This window comes from Rissa tridactyla, chromosome 4 (assembly GCF_028500815.1).
Source record: "Rissa tridactyla isolate bRisTri1 chromosome 4, bRisTri1.patW.cur.20221130, whole genome shotgun sequence".
NCBI lineage: Eukaryota > Metazoa > Chordata > Aves > Charadriiformes > Laridae > Rissa > Rissa tridactyla.
Genome location: NC_071469.1, coordinates 82,399,431 through 82,411,611, shown reverse-complemented (window position 1 = coordinate 82,411,611; position 12,181 = coordinate 82,399,431).

The window sequence follows — 12,181 nt, the reverse complement described above, 5'->3', positions numbered from 1 at the left end:
TTCTGTTTAGTCTGCAGCAACCAGTAGTGTTTTGTGACCTATTGCATCGGTTATTTCATCTTTGAATGCTGACCATGGTTTTGAGTGCATTGGTGTACAATGATGATTGAGAGTATTCCTTGCTCCTTTTGCTTGAAAGTCTGCAGAGGTTTCAATAACATATGGTATAAGCACAATAACTTTTAGAACATACGAGGCCGCAGTAATAGGGGCCATCATGAACATGCTGAGGTATCTGTCCTAATAATGCACTATAAAATTAATCTGTACTTGTGCAGTAGTTGCCGAGGGTGACTGCTTCTTTGCAGATCAATTCGATACAGTGTTCTATCTGTATGGGAACTTGTGTGGATCATTTTCTGCGGTTAAAAAAGCAGACATTCTGGATTGTATGATGGAATTTTGATAATCCATTAACAATAAAAATGAGAGAACTACCCAGCTAAAAAGAGACCCTAGTATGAATCATGAGAGTATTTGATGAAAGGTCTAAATGTAACATTACATCTTATTATTTGCTAAACCAGCTGGGGTTTTCTTTGTGGCTTCCACATCACCGAATGTATTCTCATCATACAAGTTCTTTGTTTAATACGCAATTTTATTTCAAGACAAATCTGCCAAATGTAGTTATATTAGACAATTAGTGTTCAAGAATGTAGGAAATGGGAGAGATTAACTGCATTGATTATGGAATGTGAAGGTTTTAATCTCTTGGGCTAAACAGGGAACAATGGATACTTTGCCTCTTCTATGCACAAAATAAATAGATGTGTATGCATATGAGGTTTTGGAACTGAGCTTGATTTACTCCATGTACATGAAGTGTAATGGAAGCATCTGTTTTTTCATTACTGGAGAAATAACTCCTAGATCACTAGTTAAAATATCATCAGTGTTAGAAAGACCAAAAGAAGTAATTACACTATGAACAGTGAATTCAGATTTCTTGAAACCATTTCACTGGACTGATGCTTTTATTTAAAAAAACAACAACCAACCAAACAAAAAACCAACAAGAAACAAACTTCTGTGGTTAGCACGAGTTTTCACCTAGGCTGGAGTAATAACTTTCTATTTCATCAGGTAGACCTGTATCTACTTATAGTGTGGAGAGGGGGACTGAGGGGAGAGAGAAAGATGAAGAATCAGTATATGCATCCTTCTGTTCCTGATGTCAGGAAAAATCAAATGACAGATCTGTATATGCTTTGAAAGACTACATATTTTATGACACAGAGAGTCTCAGAAGAGATTATTTGAACATTATAACTTTATGCCTAACTGTGGTGCTGTCAAGACAAAGCATAATGTTTTCCTATCTAAAATTTAACTACGCTGTATTTATTGTTTTGCACAAGAACATTAAAGGAATCTTATCTGTCAACATACAAGAGCAATGAATGAACAACTTAAATTTACAGGAGTAAATTAAATGTCAACTTTATTTCACCAAAACAGGCTGTTCTTTTCTGTTAGCAGAGGTTATAACCACTGTTTTGAAATACTTGCTGTTGAAAAACGATTGACAAGTGTGGACAGAAACATGTAAATCCAACAGGTTTTTCATTTACTTGATTTTCATATTTATTGCAAGCATACGGGTAAGTTTGAAAGTGCTTCCTTATAAATAAGTTCATTGTTGTTGTACTGTGTTAACTCAAATCTTTTCTCCTGCACTCACTATAGTTTCAAACTTTACTGCTCCCTCTATTCTCATATTGGGTATGTTGTTGTAGCTGGAGTAGAGCTGTGTGTGTTATTCTATACTAGTAAATCACTCAGACCCAGTAAAAATGTAAAAAACCCTAATAGCTAAAGATGATGTATATTTTTGGCTTAGACTATGTGATCTATTTCTCCGAAGTATTTTGAAGACCTCTTCAAATTCTGTGTATGCTTGTAAATTGCCTGTTATTAAAGTAATTCCTTTAAGTATAACAAAAAAGAAAGCAAAAGAAGTAAAAAAAGTGTACATGATACTGTTGAGACCTTCCTCACCTGTATGTTTATATTTGTTTGCTGGTCTTTGAGAACAAAAATTTCTTGGAGCAAGACTATATGCAGCTGTATGCTGGGATTAGAGACTTATAGTTCTTAGGAAAGGTTCAGAAAGACATAACAGATAAGTGAAATGTTATTTCACAAGGTCTGCTTCGTTGTGTGGGATATTTCTCCTTGACGGGTACATATAAAAGTGTTTATCTAATGTATCCACACTGTGTATAGTGAAAGAAAAGGGAGTAACAGGTCTTTATCAAAACTATTCAAATGGAAGGGCATGATGTAGCGTAAACCAAAGGAAAAGTTTATTTGTGGCAAAATTATGGGCAACTCTCATGCCTTTCATCTCCAACAAATGCACGTTCGCCTGCGTTGTGCTCATAAATGAGTGCTCTGACTGCTTGGAATATGGACTCTTAGAATCAAACAAGTTGAACTGGATGAAAAATGAGAGGGCTAAAAATTATGCTACTAAAGCAAGGCAGTATTTATCCTTGTGGTCAGAGCTATGAGAAAAGCCCTCAATCTGCAATTTTCAATATATCTGTTTTGGGTGAAGATAAAAGAATTGCTAATTGAGTTTACACTATGTAAGACTCTGGGATATATAAGGATAGGTTATCATTACCTCTGTGTTGTCAGTAGTAAATCTAACTGCTTCTGTGGTCTAGAAAGTCTCTTCTCGTAAAATGATGGTCCAGTATTTTTTGAGCCAAGACGTTCTATCTCCAGCATATGTCAGAAATAGTGACATAAGACAGAAACTCTTATAATACTAGCCATGAACCAAAAGGAATGTATCTTGTTAACAACTTTGGAAAGATCCAGTTCTCAGTGTAACTGCCTTCTAGCAGCTACATGGAAGAGAGGATAAAAATTATAAAATATAACCATGATATATTTTCCTGATGAAGCAATAGTTTATAATGATAGTCTCTATAAAGTTAATTTTTACTTGAACAGAGCTGAGCTTAATGGTTTTCAATTATACTAATTTGAGCCATGGGTTTAGTTCATGTGGATTTTGCAACCCCTGGGTTTTGCTTTTATGTCTTCTCCCTAAAATGCTTGGCCTCTTTTTTGCATTATGCCTCTTAGCAGGGAACATCAGGCAGTGATGGGATGGCCTGATCCTCTTCCATTTGCATCAGAATTTAATCTGTGAGAAACTAATTCTTATCTCATGCGTAATTTGAAAATAGGGTCTCATGCCATAGAGCGTATGCTCAAGCAAGAATGTCCAAAAGTATGTCACCTTTCTCTGACAGAGGTTGAAAACTCCATTTCACCTAAATTTTTCTAAGGCACTCTAAATTGGCAAGGAATTAAGCACCTTAAAGATGGATCAGTTGATCAAACTGATTTGTGTTAAGGCCTCACCTACAGTAAGTAAATTTAGTATTATATAATAACATGGTCATTGGAATGACTGGAACCAAATGGCCCCACTGTGCATGTATTTGGAGATGACTGAAAAAACAATCATTGGTCTGCATCTTTTATTTCCATTGAAAGATGGAGCACATCTGGTACACATCTGCGGCAGAGCTTCTGGTATTTTTTTGTTTTTGGTTTTTTCTCTCCAAAAGGAATCTGGAATCAGGTCATCAAAAATGTTTTATGTACCAAGTACAATAAGATGGGATAAATAGGGGAGACTATTCAAAGCTGTACCACTGTTCTGGACTGAAATGTTAGTGCAGAACCTGTGACTACTGCAAAGATGTGTCTGAACAGAGGTTGAGCAATTAGTTATTACATCTTTTGTCCATTATGCTTCTGTGATAGTACTGGCAAATATTAATGTATGTGATTTCTTTCTGATTTTTCATTTGTTTTTATTTTAAATCCCATGTCCTTTCTCCACTGTCTTGCTTCTTTTTATCTCTCTTCTTTCTAACATCACCCCTGACCTCCCCTAGTGAAGAGGTGGCTACTTCAGGCTGTGGCTATACTATCTTAATTTAAGTGTGGAGTTGGCCAGAGGTAGGCCAACACCCAATTGGACACTTGTTTTCAGGGTGTGCATTGCATTAAAAATGACTGAGTATCTTTGGAGCTCCACCTGTCAAGCAGTTTGGGTACTTGATGGTTGGAATATCATTGACTCCGCCACAGAAATGTTGATTTGCATCAGTGTATTGTGGTATTTGCCTTATGGATTTGGATGATCTCAGTCTCAGGTTTCCCTTTTACAAAGGCTGTGTTAAGAGGTATGAAAGTAAAAGAAAACAAAGAAGGAAAGTCAGTCCTCATATATATGTGAATGCAGAGGCATGCTCGCTCACTTTCTCTGTGTGAGGAGGCTGTCAATTTGTGAAAAAAGGAGATCTGGTTAAGATCTCTAGTTGGGGGTGTCTGCAAGTCTTAAGTTCAGTTTTTGTCTTTGTGCGTAACAAAAGCTTTCTGATAGCATAAACAACATTTACTATGTAATTTCAGAAATTCATTCGCTATTTAATCCCATTTTTATTTCACATTTCCCTAGAAGTATGATTTTTGCCTCATAAAAAATGTTAATAAATTTTATCATTATAATTCACTTTGATGGCACATTTAAGGGTATGTCCTCATGGAATGTCTCTTGGAGAGATGATACCCTAAAAAGAATATGTCTAGAATGGACAGTACTGTCTGACCTCATTAGCCAGGAGACCAGGGAGCAATTGCAAAAGACCTAGATTGCAGAAAACCTTGTTTCTTTCCAAGACAGGCAGTAGATTGTATGACTGTGGTGTCACCTTGGTTGTGTCCTGGAGCTTTCAATCTGCAACACATGGACAAGCCTTGAACAGGCATTGTGTCAAGCAAATAGCATCAAAGTTTGTCATGGGTGCCATGGCTGATTACTTTCTTGATGAAATGGTCATTTGTCCAGTAAGAACTTGAGTTGTACCTCTGATTTATTTTGCCTAAACTATTTAAGATATACCCTACCTGGTGCAAATTTGGGTTGGATTTGCGCTACAGGAGAAAGGCTCCGTATCTACTTTCTAAGTAACTGTAATCTTCAATCCATGGTTGGCTAAAACACTAAATGTGTTCACTGACCTCTTTGACATCAATAAGAATATAGTATCTAAATCAGTTAAGATTCCATTTATTCATATACATTACATACATTTTAATATAGACAAGAGAAGACAGGCCTTATCATTAAAATGATCTCGGATGTAATGTTTTCAAATTGTTACCATAATAGTTCATTGCATGCTGGAACTGTTTTGTGTGCCATAAATCTTAGCAACTGATGGAAAAAGAAAGAGCAGCAGTAAGAGAACTATGAAAGAAAGAAATAATTAAAAAATAGGTTAAATATTGTTTACTGTCAAAAAGAGGACAGGAATATGATGCTTTTCAATTACTTTTTACTCATTCCTTCAGTTGAGGTAATCTCCGTATTGATTAAATGGGGTGGAGGGTTGGGTATTTTTTTGGGCTGCAGATTCATCTATTGTTGATAAAGCATGGTAACTGTCGCTTTTATTTTGCGGAAAGATCTTTTTATCATAATCCAGCTTGTACTGTGTTTCCTGAAAATATTTAGACTTGCTCTGTTTAAAATGTATAACTGATCATCTTCCTGATAAGTGACATCTTTCAAATGGACGCGTTTACTTTCTGCTTGTATCTTTTATCAGAATGATGTGGGTATTACAATCCAAAGCCAGTGCTATTTTCTTATATATGATCTAACTTGTAATGCAGATCAATATGTATCGATATAACCTTTAAGATAAGCTCTATATATTTGGCTTTGAACTTTAAGGTATCTTTTTTACTGGGTGAAAGCATGAGTGAAGCAACTTAAATGTTATTAATACATTTTTTCAGTATTTTTTGGCTAAAACTTAACACAAACTACAAAGATGAAATGCTCTGATCATTTTAAATATTTATTTTGGGCTTTGAAGAAACAAAAGTTAGAAAAGAGATTTGGTTTTTTGGTTGGGGCTTTTTTGATGTTGGGTTTGGTTTTTTTTTTTCTTTTTTTTTTTTTTTTTCTTTAGTAGCTGAAGGCAATTATATCTTTATTGACCCTCTGTGTTCACCCCCTCCTTCAATGTCAGGTACTTGCTTATTATTATCAACATGACATCTCCTTTCTTTGAAAGGTTGTCCGTCACACTTTGAATCACCTCTCTCCATGGTTACATTTTCTAATCAGTTCACATGATTGAGCCTACATCAAGTGATGCTTTACTTAATTCCTTTCCGTTTGTATGGTGTGATTCTTGGAGGGACTCTCGTCAAAATTTTGGAGGGCCCTGTCAGTTTGAAAAGAACATGACCTTTAAATTGTATCAGTATGTTTGCTGGTGCATAAGGGAAAGGAAAAGGTTCATAGTGATGGAAAACCACTCTAAAAATGAAAAGTAATTCACTCAAGCAACATGCATAGGAAGTTAATTTGTTTATATTTAACTGATCTAAAAAAAGACAGAATGAGGAGATTGTCCTTTCAGCAATGATGGGTCCAAACAGTGTGTCCTTAAATTTGGCTTAGAAAACGTTATCTATTGATCTTGATTTTCCCTATTTATAGGGATATAGATAAAAGTAAAACCACTCAAACATGCTACAATAGATAAAAGGTGTAATTCTTTGAAATTATCAAGCCTATTACTTTGTTTCACTTTCATAACTGCAGACGTGGGCATGCTATTATTAGTAATTGACAATGTTAATTTTTGTAGAGTCTGTCACTGACTACAGCAGCAGAGTTAGATTTTATGTGGGTACGAATATGCATATGTTTATGTGTGTGTGAGAAGGTAATTCAAGTTAACATAGAAGAAATGCTTTTGTATTGTAAATGCAGTCAATCTGAATACAAGGAAAATTCATCTGGAATGCCTAACGTGGATAGTTGAGGCAATATAATATAGATGCCTGCTGGTGTGGAGCTGAGTAGCCCTGGGAACTTTATTAAGTTTCACAGCCTTTATTACGCATACAAACTGTGGATGGTCAAATACCCTGCAGTAACTCAATCAGGAATATTGACTGTTCTCACCTCCTTTCCGCTATGCTTTGAGGTATGTTACTTTTAAGTAGCTTTTACGCATGTTGAAATACATAGTTCCACTGAAACTGTTGGTGTCCGGTTTGCCATGGATTTATATCTTATGTTTATGGATTTATATCTTATGATCTTATGTTGATGTCCAGAAGGTGGATGTCATCTAGCTTTTTCCATTTTTGGAGTATTGTTATTCACTCACCACTACAGATTCTTTGATATCTGATAAGGTATGATGTCATTCTGAAGGTGTTCCCAAGGTCAGTAAAAGGATTTATCTTCTCTCTGTGGATATGCCATGCTCAAAAAAAATGTTTAAGAACTTGATTATCCTTTGAACTTTTCACCCTTCCGTCAACTTTGTTAAAATGGGACAGTAGATCCAAAGTTACTGGGTGGAGAGGCACGCACAGGGTGTGATCACATGAAATTGCTGTAGTGAAAGTGTTCGGGATGCTTCCTTGTAATCCTAAATCACCTGTCACTCTCCTCAAATTTAGCAGTATTCTCACTGAATCATAAGTATCTAGGCTCACCTGCCAAAGACCTTGTCTTCTGATACTGGATCTTAGTCTTGCTGCTGGAAATCAACCTACTCCAGGCAATCTACCAAAATCCCAGTTGACAGGGGCCTTGTTTTGGGTGTGGCTAAGAGAGATAAACAGGTTAATCCATAGTCTGAATTTGTGTTTAGGCAGCACTGTGCAAAAGTCAAGTTCTAGTTTTCCTTTGTTCCCTGATTTTCGGCTTAGTGAGTAGAAAAATGGACCCCAAAAGTTAAACAATTCCTGCTTTACCACTTTTAGCAAAAAAACTCCCCTGGTGTCAGCTCCAGGCTCAAATGCATGCAGATGCTGCCTCTTTAGCACAGCAGCTGTTGTCTTGTTCTGGGCCTCTATAGCAGAGACCTCATATCTGAAATTTGCCCTTTCTGAGTGTAATTATGTGGTATGTTTCATTTTCCTAAGGAAAGTGGCAAAACTGTGTTTGTTAGCATCTAAAACAAACACTATTCACAGAGTTCAGGTATTTAGGTTCTCCAATATTAAGTAGTGCCAACTTTTATGCTTGAGTTACACAGTTCATGATATGCAAACTGCAGACGTGTGTGACAGTAGGCAATTGTACACGCTTTATTCAGCACTAGATTTCCCCGTGTAAAATTTGGAATCATAGTATGTGGATTTGAGACACTGAGGAGATGAAGACAATTGTACCTGGTGTATAGGCGTGCACATTATATGCATTTCATACCAAGAATTTTGTGTAGAACTTTAATTTAGGCTTTTGTGCTAATTCATATTTCATGATCCATTCGTATATTTAACCCATTAATGCAATTCTAACGTTCCACTGATTGCTCAGATAAAAGCGTTTTCTCTGTGTTTCAGAGAGTATGAAATAACGTGGCAGAATGATAAATACCAAAAGCGAATTTCTAGGATGGTAGCAATATTCAGTAGCGTATAACATGGCTTTCACTTATACAAAAGAAAGGTCATACATTTTCATCTGTGATGTATCATTGTTGGCTGAGACATGAACTTCACAAATATGTGAAGCCACTATATTCTACAGTTGCTTTCTTCTGGGCCGTAACCTCTAGGTTTTAGTAACTGTAACTTGATGGAGCTCCAGTCTCATGATATCTGGGGTATATGATATTTTGCATCCTACTGGAAATCCCCATTTTGCTTTTTTTAGGACATGTAAAACCTCAGAAACCCTGGAAATTATATTCTTAGTTTGAGGTCCCAACAAATTAAATATTAGAAATGAGGCCTCGACTGAAACAATGGACTTTGTTTTGAGATGACAGTTCCTGTTATTCTGACCTACCATAGGTGTACTAGAAATGCCTACATGGCATCCCTCAATGGTTCTATCTTTTTAAAGAGCAAATATAACACAAATTCTCCTCAGCCTTAAAATACTAATACACAGTTTTTCTTTATGCTCCCTTTTTTCCTCAAAAAGTTGAAATCAGAAACTGTGCATCACTTCAGGTTCTTGTGGGACGGCCTCAACACATCGTTCCCCCCCCTTTTCATTTTTTGACTCCTGCTCTGGCTAGTTTCCTCACCTCTGTGCCTTAAAAGCCTGAAATTGCACGTTTCAACATATGCAATTTCATAGATGCTAAGGGGCTCACATTGTAATATTTTTATCACTTTCCCTCTTCCTGGTGACATATATGGATATGAAAAATATAATTTCATATCTTGAATAGTCTCACATGCAGACTAATGGCCTATGTTCTGTGGCCTTATCAACTTGATCAGAATTTTCCACGTGGAGCAAACGCAGTGCTGAACCCATAAGGCGCATCGTGGGGACCAGATACCAGAGTTCCGACTTGCCGCCGCCTTATTCAGAGGCAGTATTCATTCAAAAGTCTCTCTTAAATTAATGGAGAGCATTGCCTGAGAGAGGTTGAAAGATTGGGATCATTCTGAACAGCACTGTAGTTGTACTGTATGGTTAAAGGATGCCATGTCTTAAATATACTGGAAGTCATAAACACTGCATTATAATAAATTACAAAGCAGACTTTTGGAAGATTTGTTCTACCTTTCACAAAATGCTAATGTTTATTTTGTTTTCATTTCATCGTATTGTCTTTCATTTAAAAATTACAGCTTTACTACAGTGAGCTAATTTTGTAATACTGTATTAACTTAATATTACATAAATTACATTTGTCAGATTTGGGCATTGTAGTAGATGTACAAAGCCCAAATTTACTACCAAAGCTCTCCAAACACATGTATTCATAATTTGCTACAATGAACCATATGCCACAATATAGTATTAAGGAATTACACATTCTAATGCCAGGCACAAATCCTGCTGCTCTTTCTGCAACTGTTCTAGGTACAAATAGAAACAATATATTTCTAGCCATTTTTTCCCCAGTTGCAATTATGAGCAAAAAATGTTACAGTGTGGGAATATTTTAGCCACCACCTGCACTTTTTTGTCTGACTAATTTTTAGCTGCATGTTGCCTTTGAACATTATTGAAAATATGCGGAGATTGCAGCAGTTCCTAGGTGTATTTTCTCTGCAGACTATTATAACTTTAGGCCTGGAAGGAAAAGGTAATAGAAATTGGCATAACGAATATTACAGAGTCCGGAGAGCTATAGCTTTCTTTTAGTAGAGAATCAGAACGCTGCTTCCTAAAAGATTTAATTGCAGCTGCCTGCGGTTTTGCATGTGGTGTTTTCCACTTGCAAGGTGTAAGGTTCTGCGATGTAACCTGGCTTATTCTCTCCATTCAAACAAAGAGCAGAAACGCTCTCTGTGAAGGGAAGGGGAGAGCTTGTGCAATTGTGGAACATCTATAGGTTTTTAAACACACACTGTCTAATCAGCCTCTGACAGATCCATTGTAAATCAAAGGTCTGGTAAGTGGGGATGCCAGAAATGTTTGATCTCATTCCAAGCCTTGAAACAACTTGCTTATTTTTTCTGCAGTTTGGCTCCTCACTAAAATAAAACATTGAGAGATGAATGTTCTGACAGGTCATTGTGTGTCAAACTGTCACTCTGTAATGGTTACATATTTCAGCTGGATTGAGGTGGTGGTGGTTGGGGGAGGTCTGAGGGAAAGAGAGAAAGAGAAAAAGAGAGAGAGAAAGAGACAAAGAATAACAAGATTTCTGCTCCTTCTTATGGCTGATCTTCATTTAAACCAAACACTTGTCATGTTCAGGGGAAGTTTTATAAATTTTTAATGATATTGGGTACAACTGGTGCTTTGAAATTTGCTGTACTTTAATTTTTTCTTCGTTAGCAAAGGTTCGCTAATGCATTGAAGTGCTAAGAGCGTGTCCTAGGGATGCCATGATAATTGTGTTGTTAATAATATTGTGGCACTAGTAATGTTCTCCTGGTAATCAAGCCATGAGATTTTTTTTTAATATATTCAGTTATTACACTGCATCTCGTACAAATCATGTCAATTACAATTGCCAGTCTATGACAGTTAAAATAATTGTATACGTTTTCTAGAATTTTCCATTGGCTTGGCTAATCAAGCTAAAAAAAAAAATCAACACATTATTTGCATTAATTTTGTTTCTAGTCTATTTCTACTCCTAAATCATTTGTCCATCTACTTCAAAAGGCGGAACAGTAAGTATTTTAATAATAAATATACAAACATATTCATACTGTAACATAATATAAGCATACTTTGCAATAGCAACACAGGAGATTGTCTAGGATTAATCTGTGTATGTGTGTATAGATAGACATATATTTGTTAAAATTATCATGTTCATGTAGAGAGCATGTACTCTATCAGAGATTTATAAAGACAGATATTAGAGGTGCTCATTTTGATGTTTTTGGGGTGTATGTGTGTACATGTACACCTACGTAAAGGCACCAGCCTGTCTGTAGGCATTGTTATTTTATGCCTCCCTTAGAGATGATTGTGTGTTATTGCATTTGAATATTTATTTACATTAAAAAGAATCAATTAAATAGTTGCCAGCTGAAAGGGAGAGCAAGTTCAGTGTCCAAACGTTAGCCTTCTGTAACACTGGCATCTCCTGTCTAACACTGTCGCTTTGTTTCTTTGAAAACAAGAGACAAACAGCAAAAACTGGCTCAGCATTCTGTCACCAGAGCAGGAAACATCCCATTGTGTTGTTGCTTACCGCGTCCTGGTGGGGAGGGGGAAAGTTGTGATTATTTTCTTTACGGCGCTTTATTTTTCTTTTTTTCTTTTTTTTTTTTTTTTTTTTTTTTTTAAGTCAATGGAACATATTGCTTTCACTCCAAACTGTGGGACTGTTGTTTCTTCCACAAGAGCGTTTGGTGTTTTTCAGTGTGTATTTACAACAGCTACTAAATGAACACAACAGGGGTGCAGAGGAAACAGGGAGTCAGTGTATGGGTTGCAAAAATATACAGAATGATAATATTATTTCCTTTCTCAAAGAGGTACAACATGTTGAAGAAGCAGTAAAAAAGAAATAGCAAAGAGGCATATCAGTTGTACATGAGCAATAACCAAGTACAGCCCAGCGGTAGTATATGAGAAGGAATAACAAGTAAGGGATGTAGTAATTACACGAGGCGGAATAACGAGTAGGCATGGAAGCATTTGAGAAATAACAAGTCAGCTGGCAGTGGTATTTGA